Below are 8,970 nucleotides of genomic sequence, written 5' to 3' on the forward strand. Positions count from 1 at the left end.
CTTGAAGGAACAGGGGAAAAAAAGAGCAAAAAGTCAGGGTAGAAGTCCAAATCACTGACTAAATGTAATACCAGTCTGCTGGTATTGGGCCTGACCCACAAGAAAAACAAGGAGCACAACATCAGAGGCCAACCAATAGAAAAATCACAGTAACTCCAGTATCAGAAGGAAAAGCTGGAATGACCCCTGATTAGGGAGGCCTAAGAGGAGAGAGGGAGCACTGTGGATCCATTCCTTAGCCAAGCTGGTGCAGCCTGCAGGCCTCGTAGGGAGCTCTGTCCCTCCCAGCCCTTCCTGCCAGAGCTGATGGTTGAGTTGGAGCAGCTGCTGCTGACTGCAGAGGGCAGTTTGTAGATGCCAGGTCATGGAGCTGGTTCATGACTCAGCTCCCAGCACCTTCAGCTTCAGCCATTTCAGTGAGGGCTGAGGTCTCTCTGTCAGCACAGAGAAAGAACAAGGCTGGGCTTCCTTGTGGCAGCTGGGACTGTCTGTGTTTCAAGCTCTCCTGGGTGTCCTTTGCACTGCAGGAACTGAGACTTTATCAAGATACTTCAGTGTTTTGAAACACACTTTTGAACACTTGGAATGGTCCCTGTTCTTTTAAGGGCAGATTGCTTCAAATTGCCAAGTGAGAGTCTGCCTTTCAGGCCATCTTGGACAGCCCCTGGTCGAAGGACAATTGCTGCCCAAGGGAAAGGGGCAGAAGGGCCAATATTGACTGAGCATTGCCTTTGCTTCCCAGATGCCATCTGACCAACATCTCCAGGAGGGCTGCCCTGCATGGCAGGAAGAGACAGGGGAGAGCCTTTGACCATCGGGCAGGTAGAACTCCTCTGTTTGTAGATATGTTTATAGATTTCTATGGTTCTATTTATTAGTGGGTATAGTTCCATTTATAGATGATAGTGTTCTATTATATGGACATAGCTTGATAGATCTGTATAGTTAAATGTGGATATGTATATAGTTATAGATGTGATATAATTATATTTTATTATATATTTACATTTATAGATTTTCAGAGTTAGATTTTTATATGTGTAGAGTAAAATATTTTTATATATATATACATATGTATGAAGTTACATTTATGAATGTGTGTAGTTATATAGTAAGAGGAATAGGAATTTTTAGATGGAGAGATGGATGGATAGATTGCTGTTTGTGTAGGCCTAGGCTGCATTTTTAGCTCTTTCCCCCCTCGGCTGCCTTTTTCACCTCTTGCTTTTGCCCCGGTGCCCCCTGTGTCCCCTGTCCCTGTGCTGGGTCCGAGCTGGCGGCCGGGCCGGGCGGAGCAGCACTTCCAGCCCCGGCTGTCCCTGGAGCGGTGGGAGCTGCCGCTGGCCCCAGGCACTGTCCCCTGAGGAGCTGCTGAAGGACGGTGAGACAGAGGGGGCTCAGGGGGCTCAGGGGGCACTGAAGGGATGGTGACCCTGAGCTGCTGCTGGGGCTGAGGGCTGTGGGGCAGCCGAGGGCCATGGTGGCACTGGGGTGACAGGCAAGTGGCACAGGCTGGCAGGGTGGTGGGTCTCAGGGGACGGGATGGGTCAGAAGGGACTGAGGGGGGTGAGAGGACTGTGAGGGGCTGAAGAAACTGAAGGGGGCTGGGGCTTCACCGAGAGCATGGCGCGGCTGAGGGGATGGAGGGGGCCAGCAGGGAGCACAGAGGGCTCCGGGACTGCAGCTCTGCCAGGCCTTGGAAGCAATTCCAGAGCCTCCACTTTTGCCACAGCTGCCATGAAGACCTTGAGGACAGCCGGAGACTGATGGGAGCCAGCAGGGAGGAGCTGAAGGCCAGCAGCAAGAGCAGTGAACGGGGACCTGCTGCTGCCAGCCTGGAGAGAGCCTGGGTGAGGCCACAGGCCCGGGGAGGCAGGTGGGGCTGAGGGTGCCGTGGGCTGTGGCCGTGGGCACTGCCCGGCGGGGCAGGAGCGGGCCCTGCCCGTGCTGGGGCTGCTCAGCGCAGCTGCCCCGGCCGGCACAGGGGCTGTCCTTGGGCAAGGCAGCTGTGCCGGCAGGGCGGGGAGCTGTGCCGGCTCTGCCGGGCTGCCGGGGCTGCAGGACAGTCCCGCCGCGGCTGCGCTCACCACAGCCTGGCCCGCTCGGCTGCTTTCTCTTTCTGACCCCCCTGGGAGGCTCTGACATTTCCTCTTCCCTGATGGAAGTGCAGCTGCTGCCAAGGGAAACGTCCCCATACTCACTCAGTGTTCCCTTTGCTTGCCAGGTGTTCCATCTGCTGTCGCTGTCCAGGAGAGCTGCTCTGCACGGGAGGAGGAGACCGAGCGAGAGGCTTTGAAGATGGGGCAGCTGGGATCCCTCTGCTTCGAGTGCTGTTTAAAGATACACAGACTTGAACGTAGCCACAGTTATTATATGTGTATTTCCATATGTGGGTTGCTATTTGTATGTGTTTATTTCCATGTGTATATTCTTATATTTATGTATATTTATTTTGTTATGAATGTATGCTATGTGTATATATATATATATATTTGAAATTACATATATGTGTATAAATTTATCTATGTAGACATGGATATTGTTATATCTGTGTTAATTTCTATTTCCTTTGGGTAAAGTTGTTTAGGTATCTCTTTTGATACAATTTTTGTTATATGGCTTTTAAAATAGGAATATTGGTAATTGTATAGGTATATAAGTCTATTTTTATATGCATATTTATCTATTTCTGGATGTAATTCAATTTACATATCTATGGAGATATTTTTGTATTCCTAGATGGGCTTAATCCTTGTAGTAATATGTAATAAATTAAGTTGTTAAACACCTAATTGATCTTTGTGTATAGTGCGTTGTTGTGGAGGTTGGCAATAAATTAACTGAAGTTGGTATTTGTATATTATTACATAGAAAGGTTGTAATAATAGAATAAATTCCTGTTTTTAACCTAAATTGAGATTTGTATAGTTCTGTATTGTCGGCGTGGGTGTAGCACTTTGTAATAAATGACATTTTTCAGCTGAAATTGATTCTCGTGTATTTGTGGATCAGCAGTGCGGCTGTAGCAATCTGCAAGAAATGCCATTTGTCAGCTGCGATGGGTGTTGTGTGATTTGTGCTACCCAAAGCCATGAGCAGATGGAAATGCTGGAGGATTTTGGCCATGCAAGTCTCCGGCCATGCCCAGCACATGCCCCACCTGCACTCAGGCTGGGCAGGGGAAGCGCAGATTTGGGCTGGCAGCAGAGCCCCACCTTGGCTCAGAACTCGCTGCAGAGGCCTGCTGAGAAAATTCCGGGGCTCCACTGAGAGCAGAACTCCAAGCAGGAGCAACCCTGGCAGGAGAAATCATTCACAATGAAAAAAGAGAGAAAATGTGGCCAAGCAGATGTGGGGATACTCTGTGAGGCTGATAAAATGCTCTGAATCACCCCTGCCTGGCCACGTCTTCTGCAAAAATGTTTTGTTAAAAACTGAACACCTCCCATGAAATACAGATTGCACTTTCCCCTTCACTTACCTTGCTGTGTGAGTGGAGACACTCTCTCCTTAGCACTGAGAATTTTTGCCCTTCAGCACCTCACATTTAATCAAAGATGATGTACTACCACTTGGCACCATCAATGAAAACAGCCCTGCCCTCGTGGCAGCGTTTGCAAAGTCTTCCCTCCTCCTGTCCCCACATCTGACAGACGGAACCATCCCCTCCTGTCCCAACTGTGCCTGAGCTGAGTGAGGGCTCCAGGAGCTCAGGAGGCTGCAAGAGCACCGCACGGGGGAAGGTTTTGCAAAGCTTCCTAAGCACCAGTAACCTCTGGGTTTGCCAGTCTTCCCCTGCAATATTGTCCTACTCAAGAATGATCTTGGAGGACACTGTGCCTCCAGCTCACTCAAGTGAAGTTTGTTTTCTTCAAGGCTTGAATAGAAGAAAATGAAAATTGTGGTTTTTAGAGTGAAATTTGGGGGTTGGTGTGGCTGGGTTTGCTCCACTGTTTGCTGTGGAAAGTAGGGTAAAAGGTTTAAATTCCCAGCAGAAGCTGACTACCAGCCCACACAGAGCTGAATGAGGCCCAGGTGGGCTTGCTGCATGCTGGGCCAAGGGAAAAGCTGGAACAAAGTCCCCTTTTATTGCAGATGGAGTGTGTACTGGTGTCTCCAGGGCTGTCTGTGGTAAGACACGGCAATCCAGCCAGAAACTGTGGATAGGAGAGTTCCAACAGCAACCTGCTTCTCCAGGGTGAGGGACGAGGCCAGCCCAAAAGCCTGGAAGGTGCTCTGGGCACTGGAGAAGGCCAGGCTGTCCTTGTGCAGGGATGGCCTTCAAAGGGCACCTCACACCTTGTGCTGCTGACCAAGGGCAGCTGGTGGCCTTCCACAAAATGCTTCTTTTGTCCAGCTCTTGGAAAAGTTCCAGCCAGCAACAATTCCTGCTGCTCACACCAGCCCTTTCCAAGCAGGAGGAATTTCAGCAGCAGCCTGACAGCTTAGTGGCAGGAGAATAAAATACTCAGCTGAGCGTTATAAACTCTCTGTCAGAAGCCACATCCTCAGCCCCTCATCTCCTCCAGTTGTCTCAGACGTGGAGGAAGCAGCAGGAAATCTCTGATCCTGGAAGGGAAAGCAGAAGGAGGAGAGGCAGTGGCTGGTCCCTGGGGCCTTGGGAGCAGTGAGAGCCATCCAAAACAGGATCTCTGCCGGGCTGTGGAGATAAGAGTGACCAACCAGCAATGCTCTGTGTGAGACTGGAGCCAGATTACCAGAAGCAGTTACACTGATTATTGACCTCCACAATTAGAAATGCACAACAACCACTTAGGTGACTTCATCTGGCCATGATCTTTAGCTGCTTGTTGTGGTTCGTTTTGTGTTTGTTCTGTTCCCCCTTTCTTTTGTCATGATAAAAGGTCCTGTCTGGACTCAGTTAACTGTCAATCCCCAAACCCCTCCCTAACTTCCATGGTTACGACATGTATCCTTTAATTCTCCACCCCCGGTTGCCTGCCTGTCACTCGGCACCCCTGCCTCTTTTTCCAGAAGCTTCTGGCCAGGGTGTCGGTGATTGGCTCAGGGACCGGGACCCCTCCCTTAGTTGTGTATGATTGGTTTTGTCGTTATGTCAATCCTCAATGTATCCTTCCCTTCCTACTCCAGATTTGTTACCCCCCCCCCCCCCCTCCCCTCCCACCTTCTTTATAAACCGAGGTTTTCCCCACCTTGGGGCTCTCAGCCTCTGGATTCATTGGGAGTGTTTGGTCCCTCTGGGGCCCAATAAACCCGATTATACCGAGACACTGAGAGACGCCTCTTCTTTCCTGCGGGTTGGAGTTCAGCGGCCAACGTCCTCAAGGCAGGTTCATTGCCTTAGGCGTGGTACCTGGCTTCGAGTTGGGGAAGCGCCCCACTGGCTGGAGACGGGCTGGTCATCTAGCCAGGGCGTGCTCTACCGGCCACACCGCTCCAAGCTGCAATGCTAAAATCTCATCAAATATGTTGCTATCCTTTAAACAAGGAAGGAGAGCACAAATACCAACAATTCTCATCAGCCTTCTGGCTTGGAAAGACCATTTAATTTAAGCTCCCTCAGCTGTCAGCCTAAACTCTGCTGTGCAAACCTTAGGTCTATGTTGGACCTCATAAACTTCTTGAGCATCAACTTAGGTGCAAACCTGCTACAAAACCCTTCAGGCACCACACTGATTTAGAGTGGCAGGACTTCACTGTTCCAGCAGAGAATTTCAGTGCCTTGCTATCTGGATGTGATAGGATTTTCCTCCTGTCCCAACAGACAACAGGGGAAAAGATTTGTTTCTATTATACCATTACATCGAAATCTTTGGTTTGAGAGCAAAAGGAAAACGTTCCTTTAAGAAGTAAGTTCTGCCTGGGCTTTTTGGTACGAGGACAAACTGGGGTGTGCTGGCAGGAGCAGCATTGTCCCTGTGGGTGCAAACTCCCTGAAGGATGAACAGGCTGCTGTCACAGGGGCCACACCTGCAGCATGAAAAGCCACCGTGCCATTAACTCGATGCAAACTAAACACAAGTGACACAGCTCTGCATCCTCAGCAAGGACTTGCCTCTGCAGAGATGTTACTGACAGACTCAGCTCTTGTGTGCAAGTGCTGTTAAATTGTCACACAAATCAACCACCCCTCCCTCTCTTGTCCTTCTTGGCGTCCGGCTGCTGAGCTGCTGCTGAGAAAGAAGAGGCAGAGTCCTTCAGGGCAAACGGGGACTTTGCAATGGGCAGAAACTTCCTCCTTCCTTTTGTTTTCAGTGACAACAGAGGGGTTTGTCTTCAGTCCCTGTGTCAGCAGGGAAATTGTGCCTGCCCGTCACACCTAGGATCTGAACAACCTGGATTTTTATTGGTGGAAAACCCACAGTGACCTGACCTTCTGCAGGAATATGGAGAGAAGAGTCAAAAGGGATTCCTGGAATGTTGCAATAAGCAGATAGTGGTCTTAACCATATATAGATAAAAAGGCATAAAAGCTCATAAAAGCGTATGGAACTGATGTAAACCTAATAAAAAGAAGCATTTTATTGTAATAAAGAGTGAGGGTTGCAGACCACAGTGTGAGAAATAGCTACTCACTTTTCATAGTTTAGGAAGGTTTATTAAACCTTATCAAAAATACAACAGAAAACTGAATAAAGAAAAAAGGTTACAGCACCAGAAGCAAAAGATTTTCCTCGCCATGTGCTCAGCCCCCTCACGCTGGAGGCTTTCCCTTTTGAACCCTTTAAACCCTCCCAAAGTTCTGTCCATCAACCCCTTCTTCGCTGTCCAGTGGTGGAGATCTCTTCCTCAAATTCTGATTGGGGCTCAGGTGTCGCCATAGTGACAAGCCAGCCCTCCCAGATGTCCCAGCCCCAGTTTTCCCTGGATAACCAGGGCATGGGGTGCAGCATAACTATAAATCTATAAAACTTTCCTTAAGTTATATACATGATATTTGTCTATTAATTGTGAGAGTCAATCATCACATTACTCATCTGTCACAACAGGAAAAGAAGTTTCTGGTGGGAGGAACACTGGTTTTCAAGGTAGGACCAGCTGTTGAGGTTTGATTTGTTCCCTCTTTCAGATTACAAGGAAGTCATGGTGTTCCAGAGTAGAAGCTGGTGCCAAAAGTTTGAGAAACAGGGTGTGATAAGATCACCAGAGTATTTTATCTGTATCCAGGAAGAAGCCCTGCAGAGCTTCTCTTTGGCTTTGACTGAAAGTAGAAGTCCTGTTTTTACCAAGAATTTTGATCTCTTGGTGTTTTGGAGAAAGAAAAAGAAAGCCCCAAACCACCTGAAGTCTGCATTGAGGTGAGGTGTATCACAGAGGGCTGAGGGCTCAGCAAGGCAAGAGACCCTCCTGTAATTTAAACTGTTCTTTCAATAATAACAAGAATTTCTCAGGACAGGTTGATTTCAGCAGGCACCAGATTCCCTCTTCTTGTTCTGGCCTTTCACATATCACTAAGGAAAGGTGAGGCTGTGTCATTCCCATTTGGAGTTTTAATTCTTCAGAAGTCAAAACTGAATTCAAGTCAGGTTCATTAACACTGTAATTTACATACTTCTAAAATCTTGTAGCCTCTTATATTTGCCGGGAGATTTGAGCTTGTTCCTTGACAAGAAGAAAAGACTACATATGGTACTAATCCTTTTTTGATATGAAACAGTTTTCAACAGAAAACAGGGAAAAATGGCATTGAACACATCATGACTTGGAAGAAAGGTGGCTGCTGCAGCAAATACTTACCAGGACAAAAAGGCATGAGCTGTCATTCTTTATGTTATTGTGTGTGCATGAAATACTGTTACTAAGCCTCTGTTTTCAAGAGTATAAAACACACAGTGCAATGAGAATCTCTGTTTAATCTCCTCACCAGTACAACTTGTGCTGGATACTGAGAGCCCTGTTTAATTACTTTAATGCTTTGATCATTCCTGTCAATGTTCAAAAGCCATTAACCATAGCATTCAGTCTCTGGCAGATATTTGGTCTTGAAGGAAAACTTTTGACTAATTCTTTCCCTCTCTCTTTTAAAACTCACTGGGCTCAGTTAATATCAAGAGCTAGAAAGCCAAAGCCTGTGGGAAAGCACTATTGATTGTAGCAAACATCTGTGTTGTCAGAAAATGTCCTTTAGATCAAATCAGAATTTCCAAGGCCTCTATCCTCTCCCTCTCTCCCTTTCTCTTTCCTTTTCCTCTTTTTTGACCTTTCCCTTCCCCTTTCTCATTCCCTCCTCACTCCTATTGTCTCTTCTTTTCACAGAGAGAGGTTTTTATGACCCGTCCCCTTCAGAGGGATTTACCAGCCCTTCATTAACTCTGCCAGATGCTGTTTGAAGGTGTTCTCTCCGTTCTCTGAGAGGCATCTCTGCACCATCCTGCCCCTGCAGATGCTCTTGCTTGGTGGCAGAGGCTGCCACAGCAGTGCCAACAGCAACTGTGCAGCCAGAGCTGCAGAATTTGTCACTGCTGGCCTGAAAGTGCCAGCCCTGGATGGAAATATCAGTAGGAGCTCACGCTCTGCCTCCCCGTGCTGACAAATCCCTGGAATCCCTCCTGCTGGGCTCTGTGGCAGCACTGCCAGGGGAGGCAGAGGATGTGACAAATCCTCAGGGACCCCTCGGGCTGGCTCTGGGCAGCAGCACCTTCCCTTGGCCCATGGTCAGTTCTGCAGGCAGGTGCGGCCCCGCTCCTCAAAACACTCCTTGCTTTTGGGGGGAAATCCCTTCAGCTTTAGTCATTCAAGGCTCTGAAAGGGCCCAAAGACTCAACCCTCTTTTTCTGAAAAAGCAGATGATGGGCAGTTCTTCAGCCCATGGAATTAAAAAGAAATTCTTTTGACCCAAGTAGCCTCCAAGCACATATTTTGTGAGGGAATTACTTTGCCACACATGGTGCACTTTCCCTCTTTCACTGCTAACAAGATCCCAGTGTTTGATGCAAACAGCCCCAGAATATTTTCATGAATAGCTCACAAAATTGCTCACAATCAACC

This window comes from Agelaius phoeniceus, unplaced genomic scaffold, assembly GCF_051311805.1.
Source record: "Agelaius phoeniceus isolate bAgePho1 unplaced genomic scaffold, bAgePho1.hap1 Scaffold_105, whole genome shotgun sequence".
Classification (NCBI taxonomy): domain Eukaryota; kingdom Metazoa; phylum Chordata; class Aves; order Passeriformes; family Icteridae; genus Agelaius; species Agelaius phoeniceus.